Source organism: Arachis ipaensis, chromosome B7 (genome assembly GCF_059453495.1).
Source record: "Arachis ipaensis isolate K30076 ecotype BB chromosome B7, ASM5945349v1, whole genome shotgun sequence".
Lineage (NCBI taxonomy): Eukaryota > Viridiplantae > Streptophyta > Magnoliopsida > Fabales > Fabaceae > Arachis > Arachis ipaensis.
In genome coordinates, this window is record NC_142442.1 from 107,771,433 (window position 1) to 107,786,678 (window position 15,246).

Below are 15,246 nucleotides of genomic sequence, written 5' to 3' on the forward strand. Positions count from 1 at the left end.
TGACATTGCTACTACTTGCATTGTTGATTCTGCTGTTTGTTTTCCCGGGAACGTTCCTTTTACTGCCGGAATGCTGTCCGATTTTCCTGAAAACTGTTTTACTTAACTTCCATTCATGAATTGACTTTGGTACTTTTGCATTGTGATTTATTTGGTTTAATCCAAAGCCAATTCATGAGATGATGGGTTAGCATTCCCATTCCTTTTTGGTTCCTTTTCTATTTACAATGCATTATTGATGATCTTAACTCTTTTCATGCTTCTGTCATTTACATGATTTATCATCTATAACTTGCATTGTATGCTTGACTGTGAGCTTGCTTGTTCTAAAACCTTTTGAATTTCTTTTGATTAAGAACAACATTTCCATGCCACTAACTTCTTCACACTTTTCTAACTCTTAACTTAATTAACCTTCTGAATTTTCTTTTAAGTTTAAACTAACTCTTTTAACCACTTTTTAAGGCATGATAACTGTTGTTACTTCACAAACAAGCTTCTCACTATTATTGCAGGAATTCTTGGTTTTATTTTTTATTGTTGTTTGCATTCTGTTTTCTTACATTCCAAGAATTCGTTTCTTTAAGTCAACTCATGACTGTGTCTCCATCTCCTTTTGTTTCTGGCTTCCTGTCTGCTTGCTTCTTACCTGTTTTTCTTTTCTCTGCTTTAGTTGATAAATTGTATCCTAGAATTTCTATTTTTCAGGATGTCTGATCCAAAAGAAAAGGGCAAGGCTAAGGCCAGCACTGGTAAGAGGAAAAAAGGACAGTCATCTGTCGCTCTGTCAGATATTCTAGGGGATGAATCCTGGCATGAGAAAAACTTCACTCCACAGGAAAAAGAAGATCAACTAGTGCCTGCTTCTGACCTAGTTAAATTTGCAAACCTTTGCTGTGAACTAAAATTTTCGGTCTTTGTGGAAAAGAGGCACCTCTACCTAGAACGGACCCTCAAAATACCAACCGTGTTACAGAAATACACTACGGAACAGATTAAACAGAGAGGTTGCGTATTTTTAGAGAGGAATCTAACAGAGGTTAATGCATCTTGGGTCCGTGAATTCTACTGCAACTATTACAGGACGACCCTTGATGTTGTGCAGCTTAGAGGGACACAGATTTTGGTCACAGAAGAGGCCATAGAGGATATCCTGCACTTCCAGCCAAAATCAGACGAAGCAGATGGTTATCAGAAGGCTGAGGAGTCCATTAGGTTTATGAGATTTGATTGGGATGCTGTGAGGCGCACCATAGCCATTGATCCTGCTATTCCCTGGGCTATGGGTAAGTCGAAGGTAACTCCAAAGGGCATCAAGATTATCTCTCTTAATGATGAGGCTAGGCTATGGCAACAAATACTGAGTAACTATGTTATGCCTAGCACTCATGAGTCTGAGGTGCCAGCTGCTATGATCATTCTCATCTGGTGCGTTATGGAAGGAAAGGACCTATACCTTCCACCGTTCATCAGGAAGTACATGTCTCGGGTTCATGTCAGAGGCACCCTGCCATTTTCATACTTGATTACCCAGATGGCACGCCGAGCTGAGGTGCCTTGGGAGCTAGAGGATGAGAAGCCACCGGTTGCCGACTGCAAGAAGATTACCCCACACGGCAAGCGATTCGGCCCTCTAGGCCATAGACCACCTTCTCTTACTGCCTCTACCGACGCGGCCACATCCTCCGCAACACCTTCTGCGCCTGCAGTACCACCCGCATCCACAACACCATCCTCCACTTCCCAGCCAGTCTACCTTCTGGTGCACTGCCTCTTTGAGCACCTGGATCAGATGGAGCGCTGTAACCCGCAGCATTATGAGTAGTCTGAGCATCGCAATAAGTGACGCTATGAGCATCTAAAGCTGATGATCAGGTCGGGGGCATATTGACATCCCCTCCGAGCCTGACATACCATCAGAGCCCTCTGAGGAGGAGGAGGATGAGCATGAGGAGGATGCACAAGAGGAGGACCAGCAGCAGGCACAGTATGAGGAGCCACAGCTTGAGCAGCCTGCAGAGCCTCAGGCACCTACACAGCCAGAGCCCACAGAGCCAGCAGCAGACCCTTCAGTAGGCGATGACCCTTCACACCCGGCTTGACTAGAGCATCGAGGACAATGCTGTGATATAAGTGTGGGGAGGTCACCATCTCCGGCAGATTTTATTTTGGTGAACTATTTCAGACTTTTTATCCTATTTTGCTTTATTTTGTATTTTGCTTTATCTTATTTTATTTTCCTTTGAATACTTGCACATTTTTATTTTACTGTACTTTTGTTCATTTTTACCTTGTTACATTTTGCACTTTGGGCTATATATATCTTAGATATTTAGCTTGAATTTCACCTTTAGCTTATTAGTTGTGATATGGAATTTGGGTGTTGAATTTTATTGACAAGATATTGGAAATTTGGGTGCATACTCATGGGAGACCAGAAAGACCATGTGCATTGATATGTTATGTTTATTTTTATGTTCAAAAAAATATTTTATTACAATATAAATAAATAAATAAATAAGGGGACAAACATTACCCCAATTGCTAAGTTTAATACTAGATCAGTGCATATGTGGTAAAATTAAGAAATATATGGTATATGAGTATGTAAAATATACAAAAGTGGAAATTTTGGGTAGCTAAGCTTAATTTTAAAAAAATTTATAGAGTATGTGCATATGTTAGATGAGGACTTAGGCTCGTCAAAGATTCAATTTACAGCTCACTTAGCCATACATATATCCTCACCTTCACCTTAGCCCTATTACAACCTTGAAAAGACCTCATGATATTTGCATTTGTGCACTTAATATTTATTGATTGGTTAGATGAAGAACAAAGTTTTAGAAAGCATGACTAGAGAAGAGTAGAGTTGTTTAACCCCAAACACTCGAGTGATTAGAGAGCATATATAGATCCAGTGAGGGTTCAATTGCTCAATTTTAATATGTTCATATTTGATCATTGCTTGTCTTGCAAGTTTGTGAACTCTTCTGATTGACTCAACTCAATTGTGAATGTGTTTTGATATGATTGATTTAGCCCTTAATTGTGCGTATATGATTTCTTGAACATTTGACTCAATTTGACCGTTATATATATATATATATCTGTGTGTGTGTGTGTGTGTGTGTGTGTGTGTGTGTGTGTAGATGGATGGTAATTAGAATAGCATGATGCATGTCGGTAGCTCACATTTAAATAGGTTGCATTGCATAAGTTCCACCATTCTGCCTTTACTCTTTTATAGTTTCTCTTGAGTTTAGCATGAGGACATGCTAATGTTTAAGTGTGGGAAGATTGATAAACCACTATTTTATGGTTTATCTTGTGCTAATTTGAGTGGTTTTTATCAATTTTTTGCTCAGTTATTCATATAATTTGCATGGTTTTACAATTCCTTCCTAATTTTGTGATATAGTTGAAAACATGTTTCCTAGGCCCTTAAACTGTCAATTTTAATTACTCTTTATTACCATTCGATGTCGTGATCTGTGTGTTAAGTGTTTTCAGGCTTTATAGGGCAGGAATGGCTTAGAGGATGGAAAGAAAACATGCAAAAGTGGAAGGAACGCGAGAAAATAAAGATTTGAGAAGTTGGCAGTGACGCGCACGCATGGGCGACGCGTACGCGTGCCTAGCGCAGAAGACGAGAGACGCGTATGGGTGGCTGACGCGTATGCGTGACAAGGAATTTTTCCAAATGATGCGCACACGTGACCTACGCGTACGCGTGACGTGCGCCACGTGCAGAAAGTTGCAGAAAGCGCTAGGGGCGATTTCTGGGCTCCTTTTGGCCCAGTTCCAAGCCCGAAAAACACATAATAGAAGCTGTAGAATAGGGGAAACACAAACGTTATCATTCACATAAATTTCATTCACATAATTTGAGGTTTTAGATGTAGTTTTCTAGAGAGAGGTTCTCTCCTCTCTCTAGGTTTTAGGATTCTTAGGTTTAGCTATTTTCAATTTTAGATTTCTATCTTAGTTTAATTAGTTTCTCTTCTACTCTTATTCGTTCTAGCACTTTAGTTTATCTATTTCTCTTGTTGGTTTATTTATTTTCCCAATTTGATTTATGAACTCTTCATGTTAGATTTGATTTTTCATTTAATGCAATTTGAGGTATTTCACATTTATTGCTTCTTGCTTTAATTGTTATCATTGATGCTTGCAATTGTTGGATTTAGATTTTACATTCCCTATTACTTTTCTATGTCTTTATGTTGTGCCTTCCAAGTGTCTGATAAAATGCTTGGTTGGATTTTAGATTAGATTTTTATATTCTTGGCTTTGGTTGAGTAATTGGAGACTCTTGAGTTATCAAACTCCTTTGTTGATTGATAATTGAAAGTTGCTGATTGATTTGGATACCTCTAAAGCTAGTCTTTCCTTAGGAGTTGACTAGGACTTCAGAAATCAAATTGATTTGTCTACTTGACTTTCTTTTATTCGGTAAGGGTTAACTAAGTGGGAGTAATGGACAATTCTCATCACAATTGATAAGGATAACTAGGATAGGACGTCTAGTTCTCATACCTTGCCAAGGGCTTTTCTAGTTATCAATTTACTTTCTTGCAATTTATTTTTCTTGCTCCTTATTCAAAACCCCAAAAAGATACTTTTTCCATAACCAATAATAACTATACCTCCCTGCAATTCCTTGAGAGACAACCCGAGGTTTGAATACTTCGGTTATTAATTTTTAGGGGTTTGTTACTTGTGGCAAACAATTTTTTGCATGAAAGGATTATTTGTTGGTTTAGAAACTATACTAGCAACGAGAATTTATTTGTTAAATTCTTTACTAGCAAAAATCCATTCGTCATAATTCTAATGATATAACTTTTCCAGTATTCAAGAGAATTTAAGTAGATTAGAGTTATTTTCGAATACACACTGATCCGTAGGATGAAGAACAAAACCAATTTCTAAACATGAATCAATGCATTAATCAAGAGTAGAAGAACAAAAAATTATTAATCCATCAAAGTAAATAGAGCTCCTAACCTTAACAATGGAGGTTTCGTGGCTCATGGTGCAGAGAAAACCATAGCAGAGAGAAGTGTAAAATTGTGAAATGAAAAAATTATGAGAAGAGAAGTCCCTGCAAGGGCAAATATCTATCCTTTTTATAGTCCTAATTGAAACTGATTTAAAACTTAAATTCAAACCAAAATATATCTTTTCTAATTGCTATTTGATTTAAAAAATCAAATCTCCAAAGCCTTGTTGATTTGTTTGCATGCATGGTCCCCACTTGGTTTCATGCTATTGGCGCTAAATGCCGGTGACTAGGCGTTTAGCACCACCCTTGCAGAATGCTCGTGCGCTTTTCAATGTCCTTGGCACTAAAGGCCAGTGAGTGGGCGTTTAGTACCGCTATGCCCAAATCCAATGGTGACTTTAAGGTGCTGGCGCTAAACGCTAGTGGCTGGGTGTTTAGCGCTCAGGTGGTAGCAACCAATTTCCTTTGTTTTCTTTTTACTGAACTCTGCCAAATTTCAGCTGAATGCTACATGTAATCAATGAAATACAACAACAACCCAAAGTAGCATCCAACGGGGTATAATCCACTAAAATCCTCTAATAAATCAATAGAATGCCATATAATTTACATAGAAAAGACAATAATGATACTCACGCATCAAGGGCGCAATTGAAATTGGTCCTGCTCTAGGCACTAGCTCAATCGCAAACTCGATTTCTCGAGAAAGAGGAAATTCAAGTATGTCTTCAGGGAATACCTTGGGAAATTTACTTACAACCAGAATCTGATTCAAATTCTGTTCATCACTCGACACACAGCTAATTGCATGAAATCCTAACACTTACTCCCACGATAGTTCACCATAACAGAATTTAGATAATATCCTTTTGCTACCATCGGTCCTTTTGACCCTTTAGACATAAATTGTACTGATCATTCAAACTACTCTAGCAGTACATGATGCTTTGATGGCCAACCCAAGCCCAAAATTAGGTCGAGTCCAATCATCGGCAAGCAAATCAAATCATGGACAAACGTTTAGTGCTTAATTTGAAACAAAACTTGTTGACAGCCTAACCTAGTCATCACAGCCTTAGAGGCAGGAGTATGTACTTGTAGTCATAGGCTAACATAGATATCTTCAATCCTAACTCACTAGAATTCTAAAATGATATGAATGAATGTGATGCCACAGTATCAAACAAAGCAATTAAGATTTTGCCACCGATTTCATAATTACCTCTTATCAGAGTGTCTGAGATCATCTGCTATCATAGTGAACACATGTCCCTGCTGTCGAGCTCTCCTAGCTTCCTGACTCTTCCTCTCCGGAAAATTTTAGGACAGATGCCCAGCTCCACCACATTAATAGCATACACCCAAATCGGCTCTGCACGGAGTGTTGAGATGATACGCCCTACATTTCCTACATGTCAAGTTGTTGGGAAGATTCGGAGTCTGCTTTCCCTTGCCTCGAACTTGGTTGTTGTTATTATTATTGAACCTCCAAAATTATTCTGACCCTAACGTGGTTGTGGAACATACTCTCCACGCTTAAAATTCCGATCTCTAGGCGCAAGGTTCCTCCCTTGATCTCTCCTAACAAAAGCTCAGTGATCACCCTTGTCCAACATGGCCTTTTTCGCACAATCCTCAGCAACTTGACTTTTGTTTACTAGTTTAGAAAAATATTTGATCTCCATTGGGCCCACTGTACTTAGAATGTCGCTCTGAAGTCCACTGGTGCACGAATCCCCACATTTTCGTACAATTGTACCAGCAAGTACACTAGGTCATCCAAGTAATACCTGAGCGAGTCAGGGTCAATCTCACGAGGATTGTGGTTTAAAGCAAGCTACGGTTATCTTGCAGATCTCAGTCAGGTGAAATCAAGAAGTTATTGGATTGAGGCTTAATTGCATTAAGAGGCATATGAGAGAAGGGTATAAGGTATTTTGTCAATGAAATCAGTAAAAGGGTTATAATTGAGGATTGGAGTTGCTTAGCCTTTCTGAATTAACTCTGGTATTATTGTCTTCTTTGCTTGTGAGTGATCCCTTCGATGGCAGGCTATATGTGATCAAAGCCATTGCTCGTGGTCATTGATCTCCTCTGCTCCAGATCGAACGCCATTGCCCGTGGTCATCCAATCTGACGGAGGGTGAAGCTCTAGTAGTTCATTCTCTTAGCAATCCTACTCAAAATGCCACAGACAAGGTCGAATCTTCTAGATCAGAGACTGCTGCTTCTGTGAATTCTAGCCTATACCACGGAGACCCTAATCTCCCTAGAAATCGGCTGAACTGGTATCTCGAGAAGTCCCCAATGAAGTCGTGGATTATTTGTCTGAGAGATGTATAAACATAGCTGTTGGTTCACGCTTTTCGGCCACGTATTCACACGAACCCAAATAGATGCGGGTGTTTGTCAGGCACATTCGTCTTAGTATGATGAACATAGCTAATTGTCACTGATCATCCTATTCACCATGTTGAAGAACGAATGTACATCTTAGAAATAAATCAGACACGGATCGAAGAAGAAACAGTAATACTTTTATTAATTCATAGGACTCAGCAAGGCTCCTCCCCTCAATCTAGGAGGTTTAGAAACTCATACTAAAAAGAAATACAATGTATAACTCAAATGTAGTGTGTAATGTTCAAATAATCATGTAAAATAACTCTTAAATACTAAACTAATGACTAGTAAGGTTAAAATAGTCTATTTAGTGCTAAAATCCACTTCTATGGCCCACTTGGTAAGTGTTTGGGCTAAGGTTTGATGAGATCCACGTGCTATGAGGCTCCTAGGGCATTGAACGCTGGCTAGGGGGTCCTCTCTAGGCGTTTGGACGCTAGACTCTGCTCTGTAGGCGCTGGACGCCTAGAAGTGGGCAGGTAGCTGGCGTTGGACACCAGCTTTGAGCCTTCTAATCTGAAGCAAAGTATAGACTATTATATATTGTTGGTAAGTTCTGGAAGTCAGCTTTTCATGGCCATTAGAAACGCTCCATTTGGACTTCTGTAGCTCCAGATAAGCTCTTCTGCAGTGCTTTCTCTGTCTCTGAATCAAACTTTTGCTCCAGCTCCTCAATTTCAGCCAGAAATTACCTGAAGTTGTACAAAAACATACAAACTCAAAGTATAATCCAAAAATGTGGACTTAACACTAAAACCTATAAAAACTTAAAAAACTAAACAAAACATATTAAAAACTATATGCAAACTATGCCAAAAAGTGTATAAAATATCCGCTCATCGCAATACCAAACTTAAACTGTTGCTTGTCTCCAAGCAACTAAAAATAAAATAGGATAAAAAGAAGATTAAGATACAATAAATCTCAGAGTCTCAATGAAGCTTAGTCACAATCAGATGAGCGGGAGTTAGTAGCATTTTGCTTCTGAATAGTTTTGGCATCTCACTATCCATTGAAACTTAGGATGGCTGGCATCTTTAGGAACTTAGAATTCAGATGATATTATTGATTCTCCTAGTTTAGTTCTTTTTTATTCTTGAACACAGCTTTTTAGAGTCTTGGCCGTGACCCTAAGCACCTTGTTTTCCAGTATTACCACCGGATACAATAATGCCACAGACACTTTAACTAGGTGAACCTTTTCAGATTGTGACTCAGTTTTACTAGAGTCCCCAGATAGAGGTGTCCAGAGTTCTTAAGCACACTTCTTTTGCTTTGGATCACGACTTTAACCGCTCAGTCTCAAGCTTTTCACTTGACACCTTCACGCCACAAGCACTTGGTTAGGGACAGCTTAGTTGAGCCGCTTAGGCTAGGATTTTGTTTTCTTTAGGCCCTCCTAACCACTGATGGTCAAAGCCCTAGATCCTTTAACCCTTGCCTTTTGGTTTAAAGGGTTACTGGCTTTTTGCTCTTGCCTTTTGGTTTAAAGAGCTAATGGTTTTTTCTTTCTTTTTCTTTTATTTTCACCATTTTTTTCTTTCGCATGCATCATAATTTTTTTTTCTTTTGCAACATGCTCTTTCTTTTTCTTTTGCTGCTTTTTCTTGCTTCAAGAATCAAATTTTGGATTTTTCAGATCATCAATAATACTTTTTCTTTTTCTTCATTATTTCAAGAGCTAGCATCATAAAATTCCAACCTCAAATATGCACTGTTTATTCATGCATTCAGAAACTAAAACAATTACACCACATCAAAATAATTAACTATTCTTTATTGAAAAACTCAAAAATTTATGCATCTTTAATTCTTCTAAAAAAATCTACTATTTTATTTATTGTTTAATGATGATAAGAGGAATAATTTATATCTAATTTGAAAAATAAAATTTAATTAATTACTACTAATGCTTATGTAATCCTAAAAATTAAAAGACATAAAATAAAAATAACTTAATTACTACTAGTGATCATGTAAACCTAAATATGAGACATAGAAATTAAAATAACAGAAATATGAAAAATAAGAATTAGAATAGCCACAGAGTTGAAACTCAACAACCTTCAGCTTGAGAGATGCTAAGCCCTTCAGGTTGTAGGACACATGGCTCTTCAACTTAAGGGGCATTGGGCTCTTCAGGGGAGAGCTTTTGGCGCTTCAGCTCCTCCAGCTCACGCCCTTGCTTCTCCTGCTCCTTGATCAGTTTGCAAATCATGCTAGTCTGGTCTTTCTGCTCCTCTCTGAGCTGATCTAAAGTGCTCTATAAGTATATTACATACGCCTTTAGCTGGTCCCAATACTCCATTGGAGGGATCTCTTGGGAAGGCTCGGGTGCTTTTCTTTTGGGTTGATCCTCTTATATCTTGGAACTCTCCATCACCTGCTTGGTGATTGGTTTTTCCATTGGAATAAAGTTGTCTGATGGGATCATAACCTTAGCCTCTTGACATAGATGAAAGATAAGATTTGGATAAGCTAGCATTGCATTAGTGGACACCCTGTTTGCCAGCTTGTAAATCTCACGGGGGATTATTTGGTGGACTTCCACCTCATTCCCTATCATGATGCAATGAATCATCACAGCTCTTGGAAAAGTGACTTCAGAGCGGTTACTTGTGGGGAGTATAGAACACCCAATAAAGTCTAGCCATCCTCTAGCAACTGGCTTGAGGTTCGCCCTTTTTAGCTGGCATGGCTGCCCTTTTGTATTCTCAATCCATTGAGTTCCAGGCAAGCATATGTCCTCTAGGATTTGATCCAGCTTTTGGTTGGCCACAACCCTTCTGTTGTATGATTCAGAGTCATCCTTTTGCAAAGGTAATTTGAAGATCTCTCTCACTGATGAGCGGATAATTTATACGCTTTTTGACATTATTTTTAGTATGTTTTTAGTAGGATCTAGTTACTTTTAGGGATGTTTTTAATAGATTTTGTGTTAAATTCACATTTCTGGACTTTACTATGAGTTTGTGTGTTTTTCTGTGATTTCAGGTATTTTCTGGCTGAAATTGAGGGACTTGAGCAGAAATCAGATTCAGAGGTTGAAAAAGGACTGCTGATGCTGTTAGATTCTGACCTCCCTGCACTCAAAGTGGATTTTCTGGAGCTACAGAACTCGAAATGGCGCGCTTCCAATTGCGTTGGAAAGTAGACATCCAGGGCTTTCCAGAAATATATAATAGTCTATACTTTGGCCAAGAATTGACGACGTAAACTGGCGTTCAACGCCAGCTTTCTACCCAAATCTGGCGTCCAGCGCCAGAAAAGGATCCAAAACCAGAGTTGAACGCCCAAACTAGCACAAAAACTGGCGTTCAACTCCACAAATGGCCTCTGCACGTGCAACACTTAAGCTCAGCCCAAACACACACCAAGTGGGCCTCGGAAGTGGATTTATACATCAAATACTTACTCATGTAAACCCTAGTAGCTAGTTTATTATAAATAGGACCTCTTACTATTGTATTAGGCATCTTTGGATTACCTTATGATCCTTTGATCACGTTTTAGGGGGCTGGCCATCTCGGCCATGCCTGGACCTTCACTTATGTATTTTCAACGGTAGAGTTTCTACACTCCATAGATTAAGGTGTGGAGCTCTGCTGTTCCTCAAAGATTAATGCAAGTACTACTGTTTTCTATTCAATTTATCTTATTTCGCTTCTAAGATATCCATTCGCACCCAAGAACGTGATGAAGGTGATGATTATGTGTGACGCTCATCATCCTTCTCCTTTATGAACACGTGCCTGACAAACACTTCTGTTCTACATGAAATAAGCTAAAATGAGTATCTCTTAGATCTCCTAACCAGAATCTTGGTGGCGTAAGCTAGAATGATGGCGGCATTCAAGAGAATCCGGAAGGTCTAAACCTTGTCTGTGGTATTCCGAGTAGGATTCAATGATTGAATGACTGTGACGAGCTCCGAACTCGCGATTGCAGGGCGTTAGTGACAGACGAAAAAGGATAGTAAATCCTATTCCAGCATGATCGAGAACCGACAGATGAATAGCCGTGCCGTGACAGGGTGCGTGAGCATATTATTCACTGAGAGGATAAGATGAAGCCATTGACAAGGGTGATGCCTCCAGACGATTAGCCGTGCCGTGACAGGGCATTGGATCATTTTCCCGAGAGATGACCGAAAGTAGCCATTGACAGTGGTGATGTATCACATAAAGCCAGCCATGGAAAGGAAGGAGACAGATTGGATGAAGATAGCAGGAAAGCAGAGGTTCAGAGGAACGAAAAGCATCTCCATTCGCTTATCTGAAATTCCTACCAATGAATTACATAAGTATCTTTATCCCTATTCTATTATTTATTATTCGAAAACTCCATGATTATTTTATATCCGCCTGACTGAGATTTACAAGGTGACCATAGCTTGCTTCATACCAACAATCTCCTTGGGATTCGACCCTTACTCACGTAAGGTATTACTTGGACGACCCAGTGCACTTGCTGGTTAGTTGTATCGAAGTTGTGACAAATTATGAATGTGACATCACAATTTCGTGCACCAAGTTTTTGGCGCCGTTGCCGGGGATTGTTCGAGTTTGGACAACTGACGGTTCATCTTGTTGCTCAGATTAGGTAATTTTCTTTTTGTTTTGTTTTCAAAAATTTTTCAAAAATCTTTCAAAATTTTCTCCTTTGTTTTCGAAAAAAAAAATAATAAAAATAATGTTTTCAAAAATAAATTATTCTATGGCTTCAAAATTTTTAAGAATGAATTCTAGTGTTTCATGAAACATGTTGAATCCTATCTGGTTGTAAAGCCATACCCAAACTGCTTTGGGATTGGTATTCAACTAATCACTCCAGTCCATGTAATTATATGCTAAAGCTTGGCTGGCTATTAAGCCATGCCTGACCCTTTGATTGGAGCTTTAGAGCATAAGATTCCTGGAATTCATATTAAAAATTTTGGAATCCTTATTTTTCTTTTTCAAAATAATTTTTCGAAAAATATAAAATAAAAATCCAAAAAAAATTTAGAAAATCACAAAAAAAAAAATATTTCATGTTTCTTGTTTGAGTCTTGAGTCATATCATAAGTTTGGTGTCAATTGCATGTGCATCTTGCATTTTTCGAAAATTTCATGCATTCATGGTGTTCTTCATGATCTTCAAGTTATTCTTGGTAAGTCTTCTTGTTTGATCTTGATGATTTTTTTTTGTTTTGTGTCTTTTCATGTTTATCATATGCATTCTTGAATTCTTAGTGCGTAAGCATTAAAGAATTCTAAGTTTGGTGTCTTGCATGTTTTCTTTGCATTAAAATTTTTTCAAAATTGTGTCTATGATATTCATCTTGACATTCATGGTGTTCTTGGTGTTCATCTTGACATTCATAGCATTCTTGCATGCATTCATTGTTTTGATCTAAAAATTTCATGCATTGCATAATTTTCATGTTTTCATAAAAATTTCAAAAATCAAAAAAATATCTTTCCCTTTTTCTCTCATCAAATTCGAAAATTTGAGTTGACTTTTTCAAAAATTTTTAAAATCAAATTGTTTCTTATGAGTCAAATCAAATTTTCAATTTGAAAATCTTATCTTTTCAAAATCTTTTTCAAAAATCAAATCTTTTTCAAAATTTTTAGTTATTTTCGAAAATTCAAAAAAAAATTATTTTTCAAAAATCTTTTTCTTATTTTTATACCAAATTTTCGAAAATAACATAAACAATTAATGTTTTGATTCAAAAATTTGAAGTTTGTTACTTGCTTGTTAAGAAAGATTCAAACTTTAAGTTCTAGAATCATATCTTGTGATTTCTTATGAATCAAGTCATTAATTGTGATTTTAAAAATCAAATCTTTTTCAAAACTAATTTCAATCATATCTTTTCAAAAATATCTTCTTATCTTATCTTTTTCAAAAATATCTTTTCAAAATATCTTTCCTAACCTCCTAACTACTTATCTTTTCAAAATTGGTTTTCAAAATTTGTTTCAACTAACTAACTAACTTTTTATTTGTTTCTTAACTTTTTTCAAAACTACCTAACTAACTCTCTCTCTCTAATTTTCGAAAATATCTTCCCTCTTTTTCAAAAACTTCTTTTTAATTAACTAATTATTTTTATTTTTATTTTTGATTTCAAAAATTTTCGAAAAAAATACTAAACATTTTTCAAAAACCATTTTCAAAAATCACTAACTCCTTTTCAAAAATAATTTTCGAAAATTCCCTCCTTTTCTCTCATCTTATTCTATTTATTTATTCATCTACTAACATCTCTTCCTCACATCATCACCAAATTCGAACCCCCTCCTCTATCTGTGTTCGAATTTCTTCTTCTTCTTTTCTACTAACAATAAGGAACCTCTTTACTGTGACATAGAGGATTCCTCTTCTTTTCTTTTTCTCTCCTCTTTCTTATGAGCAGGGACAGAGAAAAAGGCATTCTTGTTGAAGTTGATCCAGAACCTGAAAGGACTCTGAAGAGAAAATTAAGAGAAGCTAAATTACAACAATCCAGAGACAACTTGATTGAAAATTTCGAACAAGTAAAGGAGATGGCAGCCGAACCCAACAACAATGCAAGGAGAATGCTTGGTGACTTTACTGCACCTAATTCCAATTTACATGGAAGAAGCATCTCCATTCCTGCCATTGGAGCAAACAACTTTGAGCTGAAACCTCAGTTAGTTTCTCTGATGCAGCAGAACTGCAAGTTTCATGGACTTCCTTCTGAAGATCCTTTTCAGTTCTTAACTGAATTCTTGTAGATATGTGATACTGTTAAGACTAATGGAGTAAATCCTGAAGTCTACAGGCTCATGCTTTTCCCTTTTGCTGTAAGAGACAGAGCTAGATTATGGTTGGATTCTCAACCCAAAGACAGCCTGAACTCTTGGGATAAGCTGGTCACGGCTTTCTTAGCCAAGTACTTTCCTCCTCAAAAGCTGAGCAAGCTTAGAGCTGATGTTCAAACCTTCAGGCAGAAAGAAGGTGAATCCCTCTATGAAGCTTGGGAAAGATACAAACAGTTGACCAAAAAGTGTCCTTCTGACATGCTTTCAGAATGGACCATCCTGGATATATTCTATGATGGTTTATCTGAGCTATCAAAGATGTCACTGGACACTTCTGCAGGTGGATCCATTCACCTAAAGAAAACGCCTGCAGAAGCTCAAGAACTCATTGACATGGTTGCTAATAACCAGTTCATGTACACTTCTGAAAGGAATCCTGTGAATAATGGGACGCCTATGAAGAAGGGAGTTCTTGAAGTTGATACTCTGAATGCCATATTGGCTCAGAATAAAATATTGACTCAGCAAGTCAATATGATCTCTCAGAGTCTGAATGGAATGCAAGCTGCATCCAACAGTACTCAAGAGGCTTCTTCTGAAGAAGAAGCCTATGATCCTGAGAACCCTGCAATAGCAGAGGTAAATTACTTAGGTGAACCTTATGGAAACACCTATAACTCAACATGGAGAAATCATCCAAATTTCTCATGGAAGGATCAAAAGCCCCAACAAGGCTTTAATAATGGTGGAAGAAACAGATTTAGCAATAGCAAGCCTTTTCCATCATCAACTCAGCAACAGACAGAGAACTCTGAACAAAATACTTCTAATTTAGCAAACTTAGTCTCTGATCTGTCCAAGGCCACTGTAAGTTTCATGAATGAAACAAGGTCTTCCATTAGAAATTTGGAAGCACAAGTGGGCCAGCTGAGTAAAAGGATCACTGAAATCCCTCCTAGTACTCTCCCAAGCAATACAGAAGAGAATCCAAAAGGAGAGTGCAAGGCCATTGACATAAGCACCATGGCCGAACCTGTGAGGAGAGGAGAGGACGTGAAT

General features: G+C 37.8%; 1 non-coding gene across 1 annotated transcript; it reads right to left on the reverse strand.

Annotated features, from left to right (window-relative positions):
- Positions 1-14,343: 14,343 nt before the first annotated feature.
- Positions 14,344-14,451, reverse strand: LOC148553658 (small nucleolar RNA R71). The gene has a single exon (XR_015893600.1). It is a non-coding gene; the product is annotated as a small nucleolar RNA R71 (small nucleolar RNA).
- Between the last annotated feature and the right edge of the window lie 795 nt (positions 14,452-15,246).